Source organism: Fistularia commersonii, chromosome 11 (genome assembly GCF_037954325.1).
Source record: "Fistularia commersonii isolate RoL2024-O1a breed Wild chromosome 11, RoL_Fcom_v1.0, whole genome shotgun sequence".
Taxonomy (NCBI): domain Eukaryota; kingdom Metazoa; phylum Chordata; class Actinopteri; order Syngnathiformes; family Fistulariidae; genus Fistularia; species Fistularia commersonii.
This window is the reverse complement of record NC_141294.1, coordinates 18,692,834-18,703,170: the sequence shown is the minus strand read 5'-3', so window position 1 is coordinate 18,703,170 and position 10,337 is coordinate 18,692,834.

Genomic DNA, 10,337 nt, shown 5'->3' with positions numbered 1-10,337 from the left:
GGCTGCCTCATTCATCCAAGAGGGTCAGAAAAAGCCTAACCATGCTCCTACCATACTCAAGCCTGAACAGCTAGCCGTGGCCCGAGATTGCCACGAGATTGGAAAATACAATCACACTTACTACCCTAGGGCCAGATTTGGTACTTTTGTCCCCATCAGTGAAGTCTGTGTACATCATAGAACTTATGCAGTCTCCCATGAAATAGGGAGGTCTCGCAAAGGCCTATGAGCGGAAGAAACTGTGATACACCGAGATGGCAATGGACACTCAACAGTGAAGATGGGACGCAAAGGTCTGTCCTGTTGAGGTGGGATGTAGAGGATTTGTGGTTTGGTCAATCATCAAGCTGCTCAAAGACCTTAATATTCAAGGACAGGCTTTTCGGCAGAACGGAAGGACCTCTGCTGGGCTGACAGAGTTGACCCATTCAGTAACTAACATTGTGATGGTTGGGTATGGGACACAAGCTCAGTCCTGATCAACCTGTGGCTGGACACCTTTCAGGAGAATGTATAAAGTTAAACACCCTATGAGTCAAAGGCACACGACTGATGGGGTGTCCCAAAATTTATATTGTTTTTCTTTTTGCCCTCAATACATACCTCATGTAAGTGCATACCATCTACTGGCACAATGGACAGTGTTTATATGATTCTGACCATAATTTTACAAAGATTATGCAGGTTACATAATTTTTACAAAGATTATTAGAACATAAGGGGCTGCGCCAGGAAGGGCATCTGGGGTAAAACTTTTGCCAAAACCAAACATGTAAATCAAACCTACTAACCAGATTGTAGCGGATTGGTCGAGGCCCGGGGGAAAGGCTGTATGGAGGTAGTGAGAGAGGATATGAAGGTAGTTGGTGTGAAAGAGGAGGATACAGAGAATAGGGTTAGATGGAGAAGGTTGACATGCTGTGGTGACACCAAAGGAGCCCAAAGGAGAAGAACATTGAAAAGAAACATTGGAAATATTGATGATGTCAGAGCAACTTACAAAAATGCTAATTTTACTTCAAGTCTGTAAGATGTCATATGACATAAACTTTACTATTATCATGTAACACATATGTTTTCAATTTTGTGAACAAAAGAACAATTTTATTGACACATTATAAACCTAAATCTTACAAAAATTGACATCTAAACTTAACAAATATTGCTATGTAATGCAAACATTGCAGATATTGTAAATGTAGGACTAACTGAACTTTACAGAGATTAAAGCATAACAGACTTTTTTTTTTTTTACGGTGTTGCAAAATTTTTATGAAAATGATTTCAAAAGAAGACAAAAAGATCACCACAATTTTACAAAGATACAGGTTACATAAATTTTAAAAAGGTTATCAGTGAATAGAAACATTGAAAATATCAATAATGTAAGGACAACTTTAAAAAAAACTATTAATGTCACCACAACTTTACAATTACTAATAAGCTCACAAACAACTTGACAAAGTTGACATAAACTCAACACGACATCTGTCATCTTTCCGACGTGCTTAACAAACAGCGTCAACGCAACCACAACTTTATTTAAACAACAACCAAAATGGCGCCCTCTGTAGTCCTGGTGTTTAATGACCTGTGTGAGTGACACGTCTGTTTCCTGCTGGTGACGTCACCTCCAACCCCAAACGTACACCGTAAGAAAAAAAAGCAAAAAACACAGAGCCGCCTCTTTTCTGGACAGATATTCGCTCTGAGGCGTATAAAGGCGCCCTGTGCGGTTCGGTCCACTGTGGGTCCGTCCGGCCGCTTCACAATCGCAAACCGCCACCGCCACCGCCGCCGCCGTCGCCACGTTCATGTCTGTCAGTGTGGGACGGGAGGGGTGGGGGGCGACGTCCTCCTCTTCGCAACGTCCTCGTCCACCTTTCCCCCCCCCCTCCCGCCTCCTTGCTCAATGCTCTTCTCTGGGGCCGGGGGGCCCGCGGAGCCTGCGGGCGGGGGCCTTATTCCATCCGCCCAGGGGCTTCTGTCAGACGCTTGTTCCATTTTGCGTCACGGTGTTGACTGAGCGGACCCCACACTTAACTCCCACCGAGCGGCGGGGGCGGACCCGGCGGCGGGGGCTCGCGCGGCCCCCGTGTTTCGGCGCGGTAATCTGATGGACCCCGTGTTTATTTTATGTAGCTGTGCTTTGATGGGGTGGAGAAAGTCTTTGGGCTTTTTGTTTCAGCACTTTGACTGCCAGGTCAGAGGTGCTCGCCGTGGTTACGCTCAGGAAGAATAATATTTGCCCTCCTATTGGCTCCAAACAGGCTTTTTTCCATATTAGTGTCAAGGATACTCTGGCTGGTTCTGCCTTCCTCTGATTCGGCACGTTGGAGGTGAAGGGTGGCCGGGTCGGGTTTGGGGCGTCCGGGGCGGGGGGTGGGGGTTCGGTAGGGTAGTGCGCCCACACATGGCCGCTCCCCGGAGGATAGACATGGGGCGTTCTGCGCGCCGTCCCCCGAGCCTTGTTCTGAATACCCCTAAGTGACCCGAGAGACGCCCCTGCAGCCTCATATATTTATATTTATATGTGTGCGTGTGTGTCGGTAGTGAAGGGAAACACACACACACGCACACACACACATGGAGGAAAACACAGGAAAAACTCCCTCCCGCCCAGTGCCCCCAGTGCTCCACCTCAGCTGTCAGCCGTCCAGAACTTCCCAGGGGTTCTGTTTAATGCAGTTACCAAAAAAAACAGAGTTACCTTTTCCTCGTCCGCCCGCCGCCCTTTTTCAGAGCCTCCCCTCCCACCCCCTACCCAAAAAAAATTAAAAAGGAAGAAAAAAATGGCTCCCCAACCCGGTCACCAGCCGAGGCCGAGGCGCCGCAGCGAATCAAACCGGGAAATAGATCCAGCCGTTGAAACCCAGATGCATGTCGCCGCCACGACCCCAGTGAGGGTTCTCCAGGAGGGTTCTCCCTGTCATGTGAGAATGTTCCCCGCCATCAAGAACTGCGGGAAATTCTGCCGGGGGAAACCCGGCCCCCGGACAGCCGTCTGACTGCTGTTTGAATTGGCGACGAGACCACCGGATTAATGTATTCTAACGGATGTGATAATGTGTGTGTGTGTCTGTGTGTGTGTGTCTGTGTGTGTCTGTGTGTGTGTCGAGCTTTGTTGGTGGACACAAATTATGCATAATGCTCAGTCACTTCTCTTCACTTTTTTAAAATTAATTAATTCATCGTTTCAAGAGATTTCTTATAGATTTTGATATCATTTCTTCTTTTTCCAAACATTTTTGTGGGATGGGGGATTACTTTGCTTTCATCTCCTGCAACTTTTCATTTTAAAGTGAAAGTTTCATTCAAATTTTGGGGCAGTTTTAAGTGACATTTTTGATCATTTATTTTTATTTTTATTTTTATTTTTATTTTTATTTTTATTTTTATTTTTATTCATTTTTTTTATTGTCTATTCATTTTTTATTGTCTATTCATATTTTCATTCTCTATTCATTTTTTATGTCCCATTCATTTATTCATCACTTAATCAGTCAATCGATCAATTCAGTCACTCCTTCATTCATTCATTCATTTATTATCTCTTTATTCTTACTAATTAATTAATCAATAATATATTGTGTTTACGCTGGTTACTGACTGATTTCCGACCTAATTCAGACTCAATGTTTTATGCCTAGCTCATATAATGAAATGATCTGTATCTTCATTCATTCATTCATTCTCTATAGCCCTTCTACTGCACTTTTTATGCTATCAAATAAACAATGGGACCAACAACCTCTTATATTTATTAAACCGGTTCCTGGATTTCTCGCATTTTCCAACAAACGTGTGCGATGCTCCGCCATCGCGGTGCATTCAGGATCCATCTGGAATTTTCACTATCACCTGTTTGGTCATATCAAAAGCTTAATTAACGTCCATTTTACTAAAGCGGGAGAGTTTACCAGCTCAGGTTAACGTCTGGCATCCATCTGCAGGTCACAGGAACTTCCTGTGTTGTTTGTCCCGCTCGCCGTGCTGGAAGTCGCCAGCGAGGTATGTGCTGACTCACCGCCGTCCGGGGAGCCAGGCTGATGTAATCCAGGAGAAATAAGGGGGGTGGAGGAGTGACTTCTCCCGGGTGGTTGGTAATCTAATCCCTCCTGATGCACTTTTTAGCAGCTTAGAACTATTAACTAACTGTTTTCTGATCACCGGTGGCGGCATTTATACACCGGCGGTGACGTCAGTACTTAGTGGATCACCGCCGGGGGGAAGAAGCCGCGCCCAACAGATGCCCCAGTCTAAGGAGGTGACTCATAAAGCTGTCAATCAAAGGCTAGTGCCGGTACACAGCCTGGTCTCGCCGCCGTCCCATTGGCCGTCGGCTGAAAGGGGGCGGGATTAGCGGCCTGTGAGCGAGTCGGAACCGGATCGAATTGGATCCTGCGCTGTGGGGAGTTAGCATCCGGATGGTAGGGGGCATCGGGGTTGAGACGCCGCGTAGCGAAGCTAATCACTCACATAAGCTAATTGCGTACGTCGAGCTAAAAGGCAGGTCATAAAATAACATCCGTTGACGTCACCTTTGGGGCCCATTCGAAGCGGTAGCGTCAGCAGCAACTGCTCCGACTCCAGGGCGCCCCCCTTTGGGCTAAGCTAATCACGCACATAAGCTAATTTCGTACATCGAGCTACAAGGCGCGTCATAAGATACATATGTTGACATCACCTTTGGGGCCCACCCGATGCGGTAGCGTCATAAGCAACTGCTCCGACTCCAGGGCGACCCCCGGTGGGTGAAGCTAATCTCGCGCATAAGCTAATTGCATACATCGAGCTTAAAGGCAGGTCATAAGATATATATGCTGATGTCTCCTTTTGGGCCCATTCGATGCGGTAGCATCAGCAGCAACTGCCCCGACTCCAGGGCGCCCCCCGGTGGTGAAGGTAAATTTAATTAAATGAGATAAAACTCATTAAATTCAATCAAATTAAATTTTAGAAAATAAATAGTATGAAACTTTGGGAAATAATTCAGATCATTCAAAATAATTTATTTAATAAAAGCATGTATTTAATTTATTTGATTAATTAATAAGAAATGTAGCAGGGCAGCCGCTAAAGAGCCTGCGGCTGCCCTGATACGGTTCTTATATCAGTATGCATCCTGTCCTTTCCTGTAAAACACTCCGTCTCTGGTTTCTCATCCCTTCACCCCCCCTTACCGTCATTATCTGGTGGGTTTCGTCTCCATCGTCTCTACCTCCTCCTAATCCGCTACTCCCATTTCCAGAAAAGTCTAAAAAATAAAATTATTTTGAAAAACTTTTTCAAAATAAATCCCGCCTTTTCATTTTAATGAAGATGTGCAAAATAAATTCTTAAATCAAACAAAAAAAACAAAAACATGAATGAATATTGACCTATCACTTTATTTCCAAAATCCACCCCCCAATAAATCACATGAAGTTCTTGCCAGTTTCATGAAGACGCGCAAATGCAAAATAAAACGTTAGATTAATTACATCCCTTCACAGATCAATATTAACCTGTATATTTATTTTGAGCCCCCCCCCACCCAAACACAAAAATACAAAGCAAAAACCCACCTACATTCCCTCACCCTCCTAGGACCCTCTCGCTTTCCTAGGAAAACCCACAGTCTCACAGCTTGGTGTCAAACTATGAGCTCCTCTGTCCTATTACCCCCCCCCCCCCCTTCCCACCCACCCCCCATAAAATCTCAGACTCTGTCGTCACCCCCACCACCACCACCACCCCCCCTCCCACACACACACCTGACAGCAGCGATTGTGCACTGCTGTTCCCGGTCCACCTCTGACGTCCAGGGCGGTAGAGTGTGTGTGTGTGTGTGTGTGTGTGCGTGTAAGTGTGTGTGAGGGGGGGTTCTTTCTTATCGCCATTCCTCGGATTCCTGGTGAGTTTCCGGCACGATCCAGGGAGGAAGGTAGCACCGTCGCCACAGCAGCCGCTGACCTGGTGATGGAGGCCGGCGGTGTGATTTATGAGCGGAGGGAGACCGGAGGAGGCGAGGGGGGGAGAAGGGGAAGTCGGGGGGGGGGGGGGGCGCTGATGGTATTGCATGTGAACCTGGAGCCAAAAATAGAAAAAATAAAAAAAAATCTGAATCGCTTCCATTTGACTCAGACTAGGATTGATAAAACGAGACACGAGAGGCATTTGACACACACACACACACTGGGTGGTTAACTGAGAACAGAAGGGGGGGGTCAAAGTTCACAGACACACTGGGAACCAGAACAGACAGAGGAGAATAGTTTCTGCGTTACAGGGATGGAAAGAGGGATCGCTCCGACCCCCCCCCCCCCAAATAAACCTAAAAATAACTTCACTTTCAACGTTCCTTGAATAGCATTCTAAACTTGCACTCAAATTTCAAATCGTGTCCAGGAGTTCAAATGAAAATGACATGAAAATCCTCAAGAAGGCAAATAAAAATGTAGAAAGTATTATGGAAGAATAAATAGATGGTAATTACTTACGGATAGCTAATTAGCAGAATTAGCAATTAGCAATGACAAATTAACAAATTAGCAAGATTGACGATTGGCAATGAAACCCGCTGTTAGCGCTTCTGCCTCAAAGGACCCCGGGTTTGATTCCGACAGTGGCATCTCCATGTTCTCCGCCCCTCATGTTTCATTAGAAACTCTTAATTGTCCATATGAAAATGAATGAATGAGCAAAATGAAGGGTGTTAATGAATCACACATACATAACGAAAACTTGATCATCCAATCTGGAGGTTGCCGATTCAATTCCCGACATCAAGTCTATGTGCCGACGCGTCCTTGGGCAAGACGCCGAACCCCCAAGTGTTTTCAAAAAGTGGAACGAAAGGGGAATGTAAATAAAAAATAAATCAGAAGAGACTGCATGACAGCCATCACACTGCCCATAAAGTAGTAAAACCAATGAATTGAATAAACTGAAGTCATCAAAATCAATAAATAACCACGCCGTCTAATCAACCAAGTGTCTCTTTTTATTTGAATCAACAACAAAGCAGGCACAAAAAAGTTCAATCTCCATCAACAAAATCAATTCATCCATTTTTTCCAGCAATGAATTTCCGAATTCGAATCAGGTTCAAGAGCAGGATTTAAGTTGAAAATAAAATAAAATTAAATTGAATAGAAAAAATGAAATTAATTTTGACTGTTTATAAATACATAAAAAAATATAGAAGAATCTAAATGGAACCCAGGATTAGAACATCTAAAAGTGGGATTAAACTCCCCGGATTAGCAGCAGGTCGTCCGGGTTCAAACTCACATTTACCGACTGTCTATTTTCTCCCTCCCCACCCACCCCCTACAAAAAAAAAAAAAAAAAAAAAATTCCGGTTTTTGTTTGGATGTTTTATTTTTTTTTCTCTTTTGTTTTTGGTTTCGTCGCAGTGACGTCACAGCGGGCCGGAGAAGGTCAGCGGAGTCACCGCGGGCGGCGAGAAGGTCAGGAAAATCGGACTGGACCGTGATGACGTCACCGGAAGTCGCAGGGGGGGAGGGGCGGGCTCAGGAAGAAGATGATGATATCAATATCCGTGTGCGTGATAAGATAGTGCGCGCCGGAGGATCGCGGAGGTGGAGATAGTTTACAGTTTATATAAACATTGACGGGAAAACAAACGCGGGCGCGTGGACGCGCGTGGAGGACAGCGGGTCTTCTGTTCGCATCTCGCACCGTGACATTTCTGTGACCCCCCTCCCTTCCCCTCCTCAACACGCACACGCACACGCACACCTACCCATGCACACCTCCTTCCGCCTCTTCCGGAAGCGCAGCGGCTCTGAGACGAGTCGGGGACGCGCTCGGCGCGCCGCCGATTACACGCGCACATGTTGCGTTTGATGAGGCGCGGATATGAAATTTCCACTCCTGTATTTGCTCAAGGGTCGTAACCGTGGTCTACACACATACACACACACACATAAACACACACACATATATACACACACGCTTCCCGTGCGCCCTTGACGCACGGGAAGCGGTCTTAACCTCGCGTTATCTGGGCCCCCGCGCACGGGATTTACGACCCGCTACGTTTAAATGAGTGTTGATGGAAATGAATGGATAGTGTGTGTGTGTGTGTGTGTGTGTGTGTGTGTGTGTGTGTGTGTGTGTGTGTGTGTGTGTATCGTGGCGGGGGTCCGCCCGTGCGTCACATTCACAGAAGCGAAACGGTCGTGTCAGGTCTGAAAGGATGTGAGCGGGTTATAAATGGGTTCGAGTGTGTGTGTGTGTGTGTGTGTGTGTGTGTGTGTGTGTGTGTGTGTGTGTGTAAGCTGACAGACGTAAGCGTGCGTGTTTGTGTAAGATTGCATGTATCTCCTGGACTTTACAGACCCTCCCCTTTCTCCCGCACACACACACACACACACACACACACGCACACGCGGAGACGTCGACGTGACCGGGGTCACGTCACGGTGACACATTCGCGTGCTGTGACGTCACGCAAGTCGTCTTCGCTTTGTCTTCCTCTCACTTGTTCCCCCTCTTTACACACACGCGCACACACGCACACCCCCGAGCCCGTTGTTGGTCAGCGGCTTCCGTAGAATAACATGGCAACCGGTACAGTGTGTGTGTGTGTGTGTGTGTTTGGGGGGTATGCGTGCGTGTGTGCGCGTGTGTGACGCAAGCGCGCCCGCAACGAGCACGCTTAGAATAACAGCGATCACCAAGGCAACGTTTGGCGCCCCAAATAACGGGGTCCACAGGGGCGGATCCAGACTCCTCTGGGGCCCAGGGGCCCCCCTTGCCCCCCCCCCCCAACAACAACAATAACCATTAATTATCAAATGCATTTAAAAAATCAGCGTCAAAGCTAACCTTTGCGTCAGGCGTTTGCGTGAAACAAAATTAAAAATAAATACCGCGGTTTGAGAGATGGAGGGGGGGGCGGCGCTAACGTCGTCACTGGAGGTGGAAAAATAAAGCAATAAAGTTCATTAGCGTCATAGCGCATTACAACCGCAATAAAGATATTTGTTCTGAGGAGCATCGCTGTCACCTCATAGATGGATAGAATGATCTGGGTTCTAATCCGGGTTTTAACTTGGTTGTCATCGGTTCTACAGGTTTTCCCTTTTCCACCCACAGGCCACAACTCAGAAGGTCCGCTGACCTCTCTAGATTGTCGATTGGTGGACAAGATGGATGGACGGAATTATTGATGGGTGGACATGTTGATGGAGGGCTGGATAGATTCGTCGTCTGATGGATGGATGAGTGATTCTTCGGGTGGGTGGATGAATGAAAAGATATTGACGGATTGGTGTATTGATTGGCTGATAGATTGGCTGATGGATCGACAGATGAATACAGATGGATGAAGAAGAAATGCATGGATGGGTAGAAGGATGGATGGACACATTGATGGAGGGCTTGTTCAATGGATGGATGGATGGATGGATGGATGGAAGGATGGATGGATGGATGGATGGATGGATGGATGGATGGATGGATGGATGGATGAGTCAACGTGTATTGACTGGTGAATGGATTGATGTTTGGATTGATTGATGGATAGACAGATGAAAACGGATGGATGCAGGGCCGATGGATGGATGGATGGATGGATGGATGAATGGATGGATGGATGGATGGATGGATGGATGGATGGATGGATGACACATTGATGGATGGATGGGTGGATGAGTAGTAGGGTGGAGGGAATTATGGATGGACACATTGATGGTGGGCTAGATGGATGGATGGATGGATGGATGGATGGATGGATGGATGGATGGATGGATGGATAGATGGATGGATGGATGGATAGATGGATGGATGGATGGATGGATGGATGAGTCAACGTGTATTGACTGGTGAATGGATTGATGTTTGGATTGATTGGTGGATAGACAGATGAAAACGGATGGATGCAGGGCCGATGGATGGATGGATGGATGGATGGATGGATGGATGGATGGATGGATGGATGGATGGATGGATGAGTCAACGTGTATTGACTGGTGAATGGATTGATGTTTGGATTGATTGGTGGATAGACAGATGAAAACGGATGGATGCAGGGCCGATGGATGGATGGATGGATGGATGGATGGATGGATGGATGGATGGATGGATGGATGGATGGATGGATGGATGGATGAGTCAACATGTATTGACTGGTGAATGGATTGATGTTTGGATTGATTGATGGATAGACAGATGAAAACGGATGGATGCAGAGCCGATGGATGGATGGATGGATGGATGGATGGATGGATGGATGGATGGATGGATGGATGGATGGATGGATGGATGACACATTGATGGATGGATGGGTGGATGAGTCGTAGGGTGGAGGGAATTATGGATGGACA